Here is a 17,383-nt window from a genome sequence, read left to right as displayed (position 1 = left end):
ATATTCGATACCAAATAATGGGGAAAGACTTGTGAAAATTGAAAATACTTATAAAACGGAGTTGGAATTTTGCTTGAATATCATGGAGGCTACACTTAAAGATCAGCATAGTCAACACGCTCAAGAGGATAACCTCAACACATTTCGATTCATGAGGGATTGCATGCATCCACCGTGTATGAGTGCACTGTCATGTATAGTGCCACCTACAAAGCAACTAGTGATCAGACCACATATTGTGCCACTTCTACCTACTTTCCACATGATAGAAAATGAGAATCCCTATGCGCATATCAAGGAATTTGAAGAAGTTTGTAACACATTCCAAGAAGGAGGAGCTTCCATCGACTTGATGCGGCTAAAGCTATTTCCTTTTACCTTAAAGGATAAGGTCAAATTTTGGCTTAATTGTTTGAGGCCAAGGAGTATCCGAACTTGGACTGATTTCCAAGCTGAATTTCTCAAGAAAGTTTTCCCGACTCATAGAACCAACGACTTGAGAAGGCAAATTTCAAATTTCTCAGCTAAAGAGAATGAGAAATTCTATGAGTGCTGGGAGAGATACATGGAAGCGATCAATGCTTGTCCTCACCATGAATTTGACACATGGCTATTGGTGAGCTATTTTTATGACGGAATGTCTTCCTTAATGAAGCAGCTCTTGGAAACGATGTGTGGAGGAGGCTTCATGAGTAAGAATCCGGAGGAAGCCATGGATTTCTTGAGTTATGTAGCTGAAGTTTCACGATGATGGGATGAATCGAATGCCCGAGAAGTAGGAAGAATGAAGTCTCAACTTAATGCTCCAAATGCTAAGGCTGGGATGTATAATCTGAACGAAGATATTGACATGAAAGCAAAAGTAGCAGCTATGGCAAGAAGATTGGAGGAGCTAAAAATTAAGAAGATACGCGAAGTGCAGGGTGTTTTTGAAACACCATGAGAGAAATTTCCTATGATTCCAGCTACGAGAGAAATGTTTGGGGATCAAGCAAAATTTATTGGACAATTTAAACCCAATAACAATGCTTCATATGGTAATACCTACAATGCAAATTGGAGGAACCATCTGAATTTCTCTTGGAAACCGAGGGCGCCTCAGTACAGGCAAATTGGCCCAGCACCTCAGCAAGCGTCAAATCTCGAACAAGCCATTGTTAATCTCAGCAAGGTCGTGGGAGATTTTGTCAGAGACCAGAAATCCATCAATGTTCAACTCAGTCAAAGAATTGACAGTGTAGAGAAAACATTGAACAAAAGGATGGATGGAATGTAAACCGATCTATCTCAAAAGATAGATAATCTCCAATACCCAATCTCCAGGCTCACCAACCTTAACACAGTGCAAGAGAAGGGAAGGTTTCCTTCTCAACCTCATCAAAATCCAAAGGCTATCCATGAAGTGAAGGCTCAAGAAGGAGAATCTTCACAAATGAGGGAAGTTAAAGCGGTGATCACTCTAAGGAGTGGTAAAGAGGTTGATCTGCTAACAATCAAGCCAGAGCATGAACTAGAGAGAGAAGCAGATGAAAAGAAGAATGAGGAATTCAAAGGAAAGAGACCAAGGAACAACACAAAAAAAGGACCATGCTTCTACTGTGAATGAAGAACTGGAGAGGACCATCATCAAGGAAGGTATGATGAAGAACCACACGCCTCCACCCTTTCCCCAAGCTTTGCATGGAAAAAAGGGAATCAACAATGCATCATAAGTTCTTGAAGTGTTAAGGCAAGTGAAGGTTAACATCCCTTTGGTAGATAAGATTAAACAAGTTCCAACTTATGAAAAATTCTTGAAGGACTTATGCACTATAAAAAGAGGGTTGAATGTAAGCAAGAAAGCCTTCTTGACTAAGCAAGTCAGCGCTATTATATAGTGCAAGTCCCTAGTGAAATACAAAGATCCGGGCTGCCCTAGCATCTCAGTGATGATTAGAGGGGTGTCCGTGGAAAGAGCTTTGTTGGACTTGGGAGCAAGTGTGAATTTGCTACCATACTCTATCTACAAGAAATTGGGATTGGGAGAGTTAAAGCCAACATCAATCACTCTATCTCTAGCAGATAGATCTGTGAAAATTCCAAGAGGCATAATTGAAGATGTCCTAGTTCAAATTGACAAATTCTACTACCCAGTAGATTTTGTTGTCTTGGATGTGGATCTGAGTGTAAAAGGAACTAATTGTGTCCCTATCATACTTGGAAGACCATTCCTATCTACATCAAGTGCCATCATCAATTGTAGGAATGGAATTATGCAATTCTCTTTTGGAAACATGACAATGGAACTCAACATCTTCTACTTAAGTAAGAAACAATTCCATTCGGAAGAAGAAGAACCGGAAGAGGTGTGTATGATTGATAACTTAGTGGAGGAGCATTGTGATCGGAAAATGTTAGAAGAATTGAACGAAAGTCTTGGGAAGCTTGATGAAGGTTCACTTGAACCCTTAGACTTGCTTGCTACTTTACCCCTTTGGAAGACGAGAGAAGAAATTTTGCCTTTATTCAAAGAGGATGAGACACAAGAAGTTGGAAAGGAGGAGTCCCCAAAGCTTATTCTGAAGCCATTACCCGCCGAGTTGAAATATACATACCTGGAAGAAAACAATAAGTGCCCTATTGTTATTTCTTCATCTCTTACCACTCCACAGGAGGATTGTCTACTTGAAGTCCTCAAGAGATGTAAAAAAGTAATAGGATGGCAAATTTCTGATCTAAAGGGGATCAACCCTTTAGTTTGTACCCATCATATATACATAGAAGAAAAAACTAAGCCAGTTCATCAACCCCAAAGAAGGTTGAACCCTCACATGCAAGAGGTAGTGCGAGCTGAGGTGCTTAAGCTACTTCAGGCCAATCTTATCTACCTGTAGACCCTCAATTTTTTCCCTTGACACTTGCATTTTATCCTATGGGTGTCACATGCACCCATGTTTTCATATGACCCTGCCATGCCCCCCTTTTGGCCTTGATTGGTTTCTGACCCTTGTGTAGGTACATTTGTTGTCCAATGAAGTGCGGGTGTGTAGTTCATTTTGGAGTTCCATCATGGCCAATTTCCCTAGTTGTTCACATCATGCTATAGGGAAGGAAGTGAGGCCCCCCAAAAATTTCAGTTTAGCCCGAATTCATAGGAGCAGGTCCGAATTCGGAGCACTTAGGCTTGTTTTGATCAAATCTCCCTCATCCAAACTCGAAATTGTGCACCATTTTTTTTTATGGACTCCTTATTCTTCAAGGAACATTCTATCAAAATTTCAAATTATTTTCTCAACCGGATGGACTGGTTCCCAAAGTTTCAGTTTAGGCAGAATTCATTGAAGTAGGTCCGAATTCCGAGCACTTGGGCTTGTTTTGATCATATCTCCCTCATCCGACATTGGAAGCATGCACCATTTTTTTTATGGACTCTTTATTATTCAAGGAACATTCTATCCAAATTTCAAAAATTTTCTCAATTGACTTGACTGGTTGGCATCTGATTCAACTGGTTCATCGAGTCAGCTTGTATGGAGAATTGATTTCGGTGATTTTAGAGCCCAATTCCTACATGGCTTGGGCCCACGGGCTCCAAATCAGTTTTGGGTTGTATTTTGGATCCATTTTGGGCTTTATTTAGGATTCCTTGTAGCCCACCATGAATCCATATGGATCCTTGGTGGGGAAGCAAGTTGAAGGCTTAAGATAGTCAACTTGCATGGAAAATAAGGAGGGGAGTTAATGGGGAAGCTAATTTTGAGACAGACTGGAGCTCTTTCCAAAGCTTGAAGGAGAGAAAAACGAAGAGGCTTTGATGACTGGAGGTCTGGGACTATAAAAGAGGAAAAAAAAAATCAGATTTAAAGGGACTTCTTCTTCTTTTGAGAGGGGGGACTCTATGGAATTGTGGGGAGGAATTTTATAAGAGGTTTTTGAAGGGTTTCTTTTCGTGAGTGGTCTAAGAGAGTGGAATGAAGAGGTCCTCAAACTTTTGGGGGTCTCGAATACGTTTGGAGAAGCTTTGCAAGCTAACTTAAAGGCTGGTTCTTCAGGTACGTTTCTGGTTCCTCACAGAACTCTTGCTTGCATTCAATTCCTCTTTCTGATTGTTCCAGAACGCTTAATGCTTTATTGATTGGGGTGGACGAAAAGGGCCACAAGTTGTTATGTTGAAATTGGTTCTTTGTGTGTTTTCCATGATCTTCATTCAGTTGATGCCATTGATCCCGTTTCATTTTGTTCATGTTAAAAATCTATTTTGAATCATCCAGCCCTATTTTATAAACGTGTTGCCTTGTTTTGACCGGTTCTCCCTCATCCGGGCTTGGAATTGAGCACCGTTACTTTTTTTGGTTCTCTATTCTTTGGGAAATCTACTGTTAAAATTTCAAAATTTTTCTCAATCAGTGGAACTGGTTGGGAACCGGTCCTCCCTCATCCGGGTTTGGAATTGAGTGTTGTTGCTTTTGTTGGATTCTCTATTCTTTGGGGAATCTACTATTAAAATTTCAGAAATTTTATCAACTAGTGGAACTGGTTGGAAACCGGTTCAATAGGTCCTACATGTCCAACCCTATTTTATAAATGCATTACCTTGTTTTAATTAGTCCTCCTTTATCTAGGCTCATAATTGAGTTCAGTTGCTTTTTTTGGATTCTCTATTCTTTGGGGAAACTACTATTAAAATTTCAGAATTTTTCTCAACCGGTTGTACTGGTTGGGAACCGGTTCAACAGGTCCTGCATGTCCGGCCCTGTTTTATAAATGCATTGCCTTGTTTTGACTAGTCCTCCCTCATCCGAGCTCAGAATTGAGCATTGTTACTTTTTTTGGATTCTATATTCTTTGGGGAATCTACTATTAAATTTTCAAAATTTTTCTCAACCGGTTGCACTAGTTGGGAACTGGTTCAACAGGTCCTGCATGTCCAGCCCTATTTTATAAATACATTGCCTTGTTTTGACCGGTTCTCCCTCATCCAAGCTTGGAATTGAGTGCCGTTATGTTTTTTAGATTCTTTGTTCTTTGGTAAAGATACTGTTAAAATTTCATAATTTTCCTCAATCGGTTGTATTAGTTGGGAATCGGTTCAACTGGTGGCTGTGTGGCAGCCTTGGTTTCGATGCACTTTGCATTGTTTCGGCCGATTATCCCTCATCCGGACTCAGAATTGAGCACCATTTGTTTTTTTGGATTCCTTATTCTCTGAGGAATATTATGGTAAGTTTTAAGATTTTTTGTCAACCAGTTGGGCCGGTTGGGAACCGGTTCAACCGATTCTGCTAGGTAACTCCAGTTTCAGCGTGTTTTGACCCCCATTTTTGTTGTGGCTTGGGCCTTTAGGCTCCAAGGCACTTGTAGGCCACCTTTAGGGTCTGAATCCAAATTTGGTTTGAATTAATGTGGGCTCACATATGAGTTGAGGGTATTATTGGCTAGGAAGGTCAGGGGGCTTATTGTGAATGTTTGGCTTGGTCACATTTTGATGTTTGATTAAAAATGTTTGTGGCTATTGATTTGCCCCTGTTTGCAGTGCTTGGATGGGGACCCAAGGTACATACTTGACTTGTTGGGAATTGAATTCATTTGCATGCGTGGGGCTTGGATATGTTTGCTCGTTGTGTGTTTATATTGCTCGACTAACCTCTTATGTAGTGCTTGGAACCTTAGGTACGCACCTTTTAGCTTTGATTTGTGGAGACTAAGTGCACGCTAGATACTAGGCAGGTTCGTGTGATCTATGTCATTTGTTTAGCCTGATTGATCGATTGATCTTTGACCCATATGCTCTCATGTACCCAATTCATTAGTAGAGACTGAGTTCCGGGCTTAGAGGGGTGCTACCTCGCATGAGGTACCTTCCCAATAGGTAACCTAATCCCTGGACCCAGAATCTAGTTTTCGCAGACTACTTTTTCCATACTGGAGTCATTAAGGGTTTTTATTCTTACTTGATTTCCCCCTTTATAAAATAAAAATAAAAAGTAAATGGCAACTCCAAACAAAACCATTCTTCACTAGGAACGGATTTTCCAAAACCCGAAAACACACTTACTTTCTTATTCTTTTAAAAAACGAGTCGCGTCGGCCCGTAGATCGGGTGAGGGTCCATAAATTGGCGACTCCACTGGGGATCGAACCCAGAATATTTGGCTTCATAAGAGGATCAAGATTGAACTTGAATTGGGTATATTGGAGCACATGGTTCTCTGATCAGTAGACTCTTAGGCTACATAGATGACTGATGATCACGTACTTGATTGGTATCTGGCTTGCACCTGTGATGTGTTGATGCTTGTGTGTCCACTTGATTGGTTTTAGCATGCTTGCTCATTGTTGATTGGTACTTAGTTATGAGATTTAGGATTGACATAGATGGTCAGATTGTGTGTAGATTTTGTGGTAGGCCTTGTCCTTTATGCATGAATGTTTGCTGCATGGCTACCCTTTCTCTTGCTTGATTGCTTGTCGTTTGTGTTTGTGAGGCGCCCTTGTATCCTCTTATTTTTGAATCACTAGTCTTGGTCGACTATTCGTTATTGGTTTCTTGAATTGTTTGGGAGTCATTCCCAACTGTTTGCCTTCGACCAAGCTAGGGGTTTGGGAGTAGGGTCTAGCATAGGGGCTATATTGATGTTTGGGAGCACTATGGAGATGATGGATATCTGAGCAATGAAGACCTGTGTAGCCTTGAGCTAGATTTCATGGATACATGCGTGGCCAGAGTGTCACTTTGATTGTTAGTTAGAATTGTAGGTTGCGTATCCCCTTTGTGGGTTTTGTCATCTAGCTTTTAGGACTTGACTTTTCCCATTGTTGCCTTTTGAGCCACCTTACCCTTGAGGTATCACCATGTCAGAATCCCGCTCCTGCCCATGGAGCCATGTATTAGATTAGTTGTTAACATCATATGACAGTCCATTCCCTCGGAGGATTTAGTCATGGGATTACATTACAGAGTTGATTTCAGGACTGGTAGTCACGGGGATTGACATACCCCTTTTCTTTTGTAGGATTGTTGATTGTGACCGACCTGGGTTCTCGAGCTTGGATCAGGGTTCGAGGTATACTTGTTAGAGGATTAGACTAGTATAGCCAGTCAGGACAGACATCAGTTCAGAGAGATATGGACCCCTAGTACGCCACTATTAACCAATTGACTAAGATTATAGATACCATGGCATCACTCTAGGATGCTATATTGGGATTGGGTCAGAGGATAGATGGGCCACAGGTCCAACCATTGCCAGTTCTGGGGAGCACCCCACTTGACTATATTGTACCTCCACCACCATTTGGGCCTACTATACAAGAGGACTATACAATTCCACCTCCGCTACCACCCCCAGTTCAGTCAGCCCCGTGGGCTGGGGCCTTTGTCTTACATGGTCAGACTGAGACTATGCCACATTTTGTTATGGCACCTGCACAAATTGCTGATGACACTTAGTCTCGTATCGATAGGATTTAGCAGAGGATCAGGTCTCTGCATGTTTCTGATGAAATCATTGGTTGGGACAGATATGATGACTTACCAGTGGCAGCTTTGCCAGTTGAGTTCCGCATGCCGGACATTAAGAGGTATACAGGGATAGGGTGCCCTCGTATTCATTTAGAGTTGTATAGCGCTGTTATGAGCAAGCATAGATTGGACGAGGCACAGATGATCATGTTATTCCCTCTATCTCTGAGTGGTGCCGCCCAACGTTGGTTTGCCTCATTGGACCCTTCGAGGTGTAGGACATGGACTGATTTAGCACAGGAGTTTCTTAGATAGTATTCTTTTAATACTGTAGTGGATATATCCCGGAGGGAGCTATAGGCCCTCAGGCAGAGGCTAGATGAGTTAGTTACTTCATTCATCTCCTGCTGGAGGGAAAAGATAGCACATATTATAGATAGACCCTCCGAGCGTGATCAGATCAACATGATTATGTGCAGTCCTTAACCCCGCTTTGCCAGGCAACTCATGGGCTTTCCACAGACAGACTTTGGATCATTGGTTAAGGCCCTCTATGGCATTGAGGAGGGCATAGCTAGAGGATTATAAGCAGACTCTTCCTCTTCAAACTCAAAGGGAAAGAAGTCGGGGTCAGGATCCAAGCCTTCAGATGTTGGTACCATTAGCATGACAAGGCACAGGTCCCCTCATCACCCTCCTTCTTAGAGATAGTCCTTAAACAATCCTTACTAGATGATACAGCAGGATTAGTATAGACAAGCTGCTCCCTATAGGCTAGCAAGGCCTACTCATCTACATCTGACACTACATTCGGTGTATGCTACACAAGCTCCTCAAAGGCCACCTCTACAGTTCCATCAGCAATATAGAGCACCACCTCCACTAAGGTTGGCTAGGTAGTTTACATAGCTAGGGATGCCTTTAAGCCGAGCATTTCAGAGATTGGTTGAAAGGGGTTTGATTGCTCCACTAGCACCCAGACCACCACCACATCCTACCCCACCAGGATTCAGGATAGATCTTCACTGTGCCTACCATCAGAGAGCTGGCCATGATATAGACAATTGTGCGATGCTGAGGCATGCCATTCAAGACTTGATTGATCAGGGTTTGGTTGATATAAGACACCTGTAGTGACTACAGACCCACTACCTACTCATGACACTAGAGTTGTACCTCCACCCCCTGGGGGCGTACATTTAATTGAGTTTTTAGGAGATGAGATATTCATGATGGGGTGGGACGAAGAGGCTCCTCAACCTATTAGTTTTTACGACGACTAAGATTTTAGTGGATATATCCATGGACAACAGGTTCCCAGGTCATCCAGATTGATCCCAAATGAGATTCCCCGTCAGGCAGTAGTATCGTCGGTATACTTACAACATGTTCTGCCCATGACACCCTTCATTCTATTCCCGAAAGAGTATGGGCCCTTCACAGAGATGTTCAGATTGTTACACGGAGTGGGCAAGTAGCTCAACCTCCACCCGTTGACAGGCCTTTTGCTGGCACAGATGCTAGAGAGGATGTTCAAAGAGAAGATGATGAGATATTGCGCCAACTGCGCACCACACAGGCTCGCATATCCATTTGGAGCCTCTTGGCCTCGTCCAACACACATAGAGATGCCTTGATCAGAGCTCTTAGTCAGATCAGAGTTGACAGTGCTACTACCCCTGAAGGACTAATTCACTTTCTGACGGCTGATAGAGCTACATGCATTGTATTTTCAAATGATGATTTACCACCCGAGGGGTCAGATCATGTTCGACCCTTATTCATTGATGTTGCTTGTTCAGGTCACCGGTGTCGTCTGTCCTGGTGGAAAACAGCTTCGCCCTAAACATATGTCCATTGGTTACTACCATTGCTTTGGGATTTTTACCATCCGATTTTGGGCCATCTACGCAGACCGTCAGAGCATACGATGAGACTCAAATGACAGTTATGGGCACTCTCACTACACATGTAATGATTGGACCGGTAAGATATTCTACACTCTTTCAGGTTTTGAGGATCCAGACATCCTTTAACCTGCTTCTCGGCCATCCCTAGATTCATGAGGCTGGTGTTATACCATCTTCTCTTCATTAGAAGGTGAAGTTCATACATGAGGGGTGCATTATCACGATACAGTCTGATAGAGATGTTGTTACCTCTTTCGAGCTAGTGTTACAGATCAGTCACAGTGAGGATGACTTGCACTTGACCGGATTTACTTTTGACGAGGTTTAGGTTGTCAATTTAGAGGATGACATCAGAGACATGGTACCTATGTCTTTTGATCAGTACATGATTCGTGCCCAGTTGGGTATTTTAATAAAAAATATTTATAAATCCTATGACCTTATACTGGCGTAGCAAAGCTACTATAGTATAGCAGCTCTAGGGTCGAACTCTGGGATGGGTTTTCACTCTACCAATGATAGACTCAAGATTAGAAATTGAGTTTGATGATTTCCTTTGTCAAAAAGTTAAAGTTTAAAAGAAAATAAAATTTGTTTTGAAAGTGGTGTTTGAAACTAAACTAACATAGAACTAGGTAAAAATGGAAGAAATAAAGTCTCCCGGAGCTAAAGGTTGCTAGGGTCAAATTCAGAATACAAAGTGGGAAATTCCGGATTTTTCTCCTCGTATTGGGGACAACAACATAAAGGATGGTAGTTTCCCGAACCGGTATAGGTTTAACAATGAAGATTTAATCCATAAAAAGTCAATAGAAATGGTAGTCAAGTTCCATAAATGGCTTTAGACACTAGGGGTCTTCACCTTGAGCCACTTTCCAATGGCTCGTACATGATAACTAATGGTCTTATGTGGATCTAGCAATAAGTATCCACAGAGACCTAAAAGATTATCATGTATTGTCCATTCAAAGTGATTATAAGGGATTTAAAGGAAAACTTTAGATTTAAAAGCCATTTATGAACTCCAACTACCTGTATTTAATGCACGAGAGTTTTCTAGTTTTGCATCTGGACTTTTCATCTAGCTTCTTTCACTCCAAGAAACTAAAGGTTTAGCCTCTCATCCTCTGGGAAAACATCCTCAGAGGTTGTTTGGCTTCCAAGAAAAAGTAAATAGAAGAGAGAAAAGGAAAGCAAAGAGACTCTGTATTTTTTTCCCAGAGGAAAATTTTACTAAGTGTAAAATATATAATAGTTGTTTCGAGAGATGATTTCCACCCCTCTTATAGTCTTTACAAAGCAAAGCCTGTGATTGGCTAATTACAAGGATAAGAAAGGAATTTACATAAAAAAAAATACAAAAGAAAATATCTCATGTGGAGTCGGCAGAACAGAGGAGATTTCACACCAAAGTCGCATGAACAATACAAGGTGCAAAATTCGCACTTGCAAGGGCTGGTGCGAAATTCGCACTTGCAAGGGTGAGTCATGCCCGATTGGTGTTCCAAGTGATTCAACTGAATTGATATGCTTTGATCTCAATCCTCAGATGGGAGTAATCAACAAAATTTATAAACCTATTTCACCATATACCAGAGTAGCATTTAGCTAGCATAGTATAGTGGCTATAGGATCGTCCAAAGAGATGGGTTTTCACTTCGCAATTGATATTAGTTCAAAAACTGAATTGGTGCTTTTTCTTTTCTTTGTTAGCTTTAAAAGAAGACATAAGTTTGAATGAAAACGGATGGTATTAAGCTAACCTAACATAAAGTAACTAAAATTAACTAGAAAGAAATTAGAAAGAAAGGTGTTTCTTGGGATTTCAGGTTACTAGGATCAGGTGCCAACTACAAAGAGGGAGATTCTGGTCACTTGAATCTTTTCCTCGCATTCGGAATTTAACCTATAGTTATTTCCCGAACCGGTGTGATACAGATGCTTGCCATTAATGGTTTCAACGCTAAATCCCTCTCACTGATACACCTTGCAATGGCTCGTACCTCTCACCTAGTATTTGCCATTCAAGGTGATCCTTACCATCGGATCATCCTTCACAAGCGAACAAGAGATAACAATTAGACCTCCATGGAGCAAGATTGCAAGCAATAAGAATCCATGGAATCTGAAAGCTTACCAAGTATTGGCTATTCAAGGTAATCCTAGTTAACTAAAAATATAAAAAACCAAAAACGGATCACACTTTCTCTTCATTAAAAATGGAAACAACAAAATCTCACACTTATGTAGCCGGAGCCTTACTTAGCTTCCTTCACTCAAGAAACAAAAAGCCTAGCCACTCATCCTCTGAGAAAACATCTCAGAGAATGTTTGGCTAGCAAGAAAATGAAAATGAAAGAGAAGGAAAAATAGAGCAAGGCTCTATATATTCTATATATTCATCGATTCTACATACTTATATATCTATATCTTTTACAATGGATGAAAGGGAATATATATAGAGAAGTTTTTCCAACCTTCCTATCTAAGAAATCTTATGGTTGGTGGATTACAAGGAGAAGAATGGAAATTTATACAAAAATATTTGAAGAAAAGCTCTAAAAGAGTCGGTGCACAAATATCCCAATTCGCATGTAGATTTCGCATGTTGCATGGTGACTTGCGAAAATCTCGCAAGTTGATTTCGCAACTTGGAATCCATTTTCGCACGTTGAGCTCCAAGTTCACAAGTTGCAAAATCACTTTCGCAAGTTGGGCTTCTCTGTGACTGTGCGGCTGTATTCCATTTCCATTTCGCAAGGTAGGCTTTAATTTCGCACATTGGAGTTCCAAATTCGCAGGATGCGAATTTGTCCTTCATCTGGATGCAGCTATCTTGCAAAGGCCATATCTTCCTCATTTCAGATCTAATTCATACACCATTTGAAGCGTTGGATTCTTGACTTCCTGAGCTTTGAAATGGTATATAGCATGTAGAAAATGGACTTCGGGAAGTGCTCCAAAAGTGCGAAAGAATACTGCAGCTGCTGTCCTCTGTTTTCTTCACTCTGTTTTTCCTCTCTCCGTTGTTCTTTCCTTGCATACTTTGAACGACTTTGGCAAAGGGCTATGGAGCTCCAAAGCTTGGTTCTTCATGAATTTGAGCTTCCAAAATCTTTGCCATGAACTATATACAGCTCTCCCTCATTCTTGGATTGCTTTTGTGTAGCTAAAAGCTATCAAAAACACCAAAACTTAACACAATTTGATTAGAAACGATTGCAAGGGTCCTTAACATGTCAATTGAGTTAAAAGGTAATAATTACTACTCAAGAGTGTTTAAAAGAGTTAATTACAAGCTAACATGTCAATTGAGCTCCTTATACGAATGGCAATATACCACTATAGGTACTTGATTTGTCAGCAATTCCAAGCCGGTTCCGAATATGGGATTCTTGAAAGGTGATTTTGCACGATGAACAAAATAGAGCCTCCCAAAGTGACAGTACATGGCTACAAAAACTGCTTCTTTCCTCTGTTTTTCCTCTTTGCTTCTCTCCTTTACTTGGCTTGTCTTAATGATCCAAAAAACTGTCAAAACACTAAAACTAGCCACAAATATGATTAGAAGTCATTGCTAGGTCCTTAACATGCCAATTGGAATAAAAATGGAGAACTACTACACAAAAGTGCTTAAAACATAATGAATTAAAGGCGCAAAAAAGCACTTTTTGGGTAGTAATTAGTATAGCAGCACTCTGGTACTCAGTATGATGAGAGGCATGTCTTATATGCCTGGCTTGGGATTGGGTCACCGCCAGCAGGGGCTGTGTGAGTTTCTTTTCACAATTGATCATGACATACCATATGGATTAGGTTACACTCCTTCTAAGGAGGATGCGCGACACATGGCGCGACTACGCTGGGATAGGGTGAGAGCTCACTTGTCCGAGGTTCCATTCGATTACCCCATTCGCCCATACACTTTTCAGTTGGCTGACTATTTTACTAGAGGATCAAAGCATGCACCCCGCACAGAGGGAGTTGACCGTGTTCCTGAGGCAGTTGAGATTCATGGCATTCAGTAGGCCTTAGGTGATTACTACTCAAAAAGTGTTATTTTATAGTTTGTAATTAACTCGTTTAAACACTTTTGAGTAATAGTTATTAGCTTTTAACTCAATTGACATGTTAAGGACCCTTGCAATCATTTCTAATCAAATTGTGTTAAGTTTTGGTGTTTTTGATAGTTTTTTTATCACCAAAGCAATCCAAGATTGAGGGGGAGCTCTGTATAATCCATGGCAAAGCAAATAGAAGCTCATTTATATAAAGAATCCAAGCTTTGGAGCTTCGTAGTCCTTTACCAAAGCCAATCAAGAATGCAAGGAGGAAAAACAAAGAGAGGAATCTAACATGAAGAAATTCAAGAGGAGAGCAACTACAGGACACATTTTGAGCATTTATTGGAGTCCATTTTATACATAATATATATTGTTTCAAATCTTGGGAAGTTAAGAGTCCAACGCTTCAAATGGTGTGAAAATCAGAGCTGAAATGAAGAAGTTATGGCTAGTGGAAGACAATCGCACCAAGTTGGAAGACAATTTTGCAAGTTGCGAAATCACAAATTCAACTTGCGAAATGGACACTTTCAACTTGCGAAATTTTCGCAAGTCATGTTTCAACTTGCAAAATCCACCTGTGTGATCCCAGATATTTGCGCCCGACTCTGCTAGATTTTTTTCTTCAGATATTTGTTGTTTAAATCCCTATTTTCTCCTTGTAATCCACCAATCATAGGATATCTTAGTTAGGAAGTAAGAAGGAAGGGTGAATAACCTTTCTATATAATCTATTGTAATTTTTATTTTAAAGATATCTTGGGAGTTTTTTCTCAGAGACCAACTTTTGTATAGTTTTGAAGAAAGTAATACACAAAGCTTTACTCTGCCTTACCTACTCATTTTGATTGTATTTTTCTCACTAGCCAAACAAACTATGAGGATGTTTTTCCAGAGGATTTGTGGCTAGGCTTTTTGTTTCTTGGAGTGAAGGAAGTTGGGTAGGTTCCGAATGCAAAAATTAGAAGTTTTGTTGTTTCAATTTTTAATGAAGAGAATGTATGACCTGCTAATGATTTTTATATTTTTAGTTAACTTAAAATGCCTTAAAATCACCTGGACCAACACTTGGTAAGGCAAGTGGACTCCGTCCATTGAGTTACACTAGTTTATCTCTTGCGAGCCTTTGGGAGGTGGTTTAAAGGTAGGATTTTCTAGAATAGCCAATAGTTAGTAAGCTTTTGGACTCCAAGGAGACATCCATTAGTTATCTCTTGTGAGCTTTTGATGGGTAATCCAAGGTTAAGGATCACTTTGAATGGCCAATACTAGGTGAGAGGTATGAACCATTGCAAGATGATTCAGTGACAGGGAATTAGTGTTTGAATCCATTAAGGGGAAACATCTATACCACACCGGTTCGGGAAATAACTATAAGTTAAATCCCCAATGTGAGGAAAAGATTCAAGTGACCTAAACTCTCTTTTTGTATAAGGAACCTGGGCCCGGTGATCTAAAAACTCCAAGAAGCACTTTTCTTTGTAAGTAATTTTTGTTACATTGTTATTGGTTTCACTTAAAAACCAACCTCTTCAAACATTTTTATGTTTTCTTTTAAAGCAAACCTTGAAAAGAAAAAACACCAATTCAGCTTTGAATTAATATCAGTTGTAATTTGAAAACCATCCCAGTGAACGATCCTAGAGCCATTATGCTATGCTAGCTAATGCTACCCTAATACATGGTGAAATAGGTTTATAAATTTTATTGATTACTCCCGTCTGAGGACCGAAATCAAGGCACACCAATTGATTGAACACCAATCAACAGGACATACACTAGCTGGGCACAAATCAAATGGCGCCGTTGCCGGGGATGGTGCCAACTTTACAATGATATCACCTTTTGAGAGTACTTATGGACTTTATCACAAGTTTGGTGATTTTTCTTTTATTTTACTAACTCTTTTTAATTATTTCTTTCACTTGTTCATATTTTAGCCTATCTTTTAATTTAGTTTTAGTTAATCTTAGTCTCTTTGTAGTTTTGTTTTCTTTTATTTTCTTTTATTTCTTTGTTTTTGTTACAATTGTTACTAGTTGTGTATGCCATATTAGATAATAGACAGTGGAGGAAGACTTGTGAAAATTGAAACACCTCACAAAACAAAGTTGGAATTGTGCTTGAACATCATGGAAGCTACACTTGAAGATCATCATAGTCATCATGGTCACCAGGACAATCCCAATGCATTCAGATCAATGAGAGACCCTATGCATCCACCTCATATGAGTGCACCATCATGTATAGTGCCTCCTACTGAGTAGTTAGTAATCAGACCACATATTGTGCCGCTTTTATCTACTTTCCATGGGATGGAAAGTGAGAATCCCTACACGCATATCAAGGAATTTGAAGATGTTTGTAATACATTCCAAGAGGGAGGAGCTTCAATCAACTTGATGAGGCTAAAGCTATTTCCTTTTACCTTAAAGGAGAAGGCCAAGATTTGGCTTAATTCTCTAAGGCCAAGGAGTATCCGAACTTGGACTAATTTGCAAGCTGAATTTCTCAAGAAATGTTTCCTTACTCATAGGACAAATGGCTTGAAAATGCAAATTTCAAACTTCTCAACTAAAGAGAATGAGAAATTCTATGAGTGTTGGGAGAGATACATAGAAGCTACCAATGCTTGTCCTCACCATGGTTTTGATACAAGGCTATTGGTGAGTTACTTTTATGACTGTATGTCTTCCTCAATGAAGCAACTCCCCAAGACTATGTGTGGAGGAGATTTCATGAGTAAGAATCTGAAGGAAGCCATGGATTTCTTGAATTATGTTGCTGAAGTCTCAAGAGGATGAGATGAACCGAACAAAGGAGAAGTGGGAAAAACGAAGTCTGAACTAAATACCTTTAATGCTAAGGTTGGGATGTATACCTTGAATGAAGATATTGACATGAAAGCAAAAGTTGCAGCTATGAGAAGAAGATTGGAGGAGCTAGAACTGAAAAAGATACGTGAAGTGCAAGCCGTTGCTGAAACACCAGTGCAAGTTATGCCTTGTTCTATTTGTCAATCTTATGAGCACTTGGTGGAGGAGTGTCCTATAATTCAAGCTGTTAGAGAAATGTTTGGAGATCAAGCGAATGTCATTGGACAATTCAAGCCCAACAACAATGCTTCATATGGAAATACCTACAATTCAAATTGAAGGAACCATCCAAATTTCTCCTGGAAGCCAAGAGCACTTCAGTACACAAAACCAGGCCAAGCATCTCAACAAGCTTCAAATCTTGGGCAAGCAATAGTGAATCTAAGCAAGGTCGTGGGAGATTTTGTTGGAGATCAGAAATCCATCAATGCTCAACTCAGTCAAAGAATTGACAGTGTAGAGAATACATTGAATAAAATGATGGATGGAATGCAAAATGATTTATCGTAGAAGATAGATAATCTCCAATACTCAATCTCAAGGCTCACTAACCTTAACACAATGCAAGAAAATGGCAGGTTTCCTTCCCAACCTCACCAAAACCCCAAAGGTATCCATGAAGTGGAAGCTCATGAGGGAGAATCTTCATAGGTGAGAGACGTCAAAGCCTTGATCACTCTAAGGAGTGGTAAGGAGGTTCAGCTGCCAACACCCAAGCCACATGTAAAAGAGGAGGAAGAAGAAGAGACGGAGAAGAGGGAGGAAATCAAAGGAAAGAAGAAACGTAACAGTGAAAGGAAATAGGACCATGATTCAACAGTGAATGAAAATCCGGAGAAAATAGTTATCAAGGGAGATGTGATGAAGAAACACATACCTCCACCTTTTTCTCAAGCTTTGCATGGGAAAAAGGGAATCAGAAATGCATAAGAAATTCTTGAAGTATTGAGACAGGTGAAGGTCAACATCCCATTGCTAGATATGATTAAACAAGTGCCGACTTATGCAAAATTCCTGAAGGACTTGTGTACTATCAAAAGAGGGTTGAATGTGAATAAGAAAACCTTCTTAACTGAGCAAGTAAGCGCCACC

At 40.3% G+C, this 17,383-nt stretch overlaps 1 non-coding gene across 1 annotated transcript; it reads right to left on the bottom strand.

Moving 5' to 3' along the window:
- Positions 1 to 493: 493 nt before the first annotated feature.
- On the bottom strand, positions 494 to 600 carry LOC117925766. The gene has a single exon (XR_004653032.1). It is a non-coding gene; the product is annotated as a small nucleolar RNA R71 (small nucleolar RNA).
- Between the last annotated feature and the right edge of the window lie 16,783 nt (positions 601 to 17,383).

This window comes from Vitis riparia, chromosome 11 (assembly GCF_004353265.1).
Source record: "Vitis riparia cultivar Riparia Gloire de Montpellier isolate 1030 chromosome 11, EGFV_Vit.rip_1.0, whole genome shotgun sequence".
NCBI classification, from domain to species: Eukaryota; Viridiplantae; Streptophyta; class Magnoliopsida; order Vitales; family Vitaceae; genus Vitis; species Vitis riparia.
Note: the sequence above shows the minus strand (reverse complement) of the source record. Positions and strands in the feature narration are given on the sequence as shown.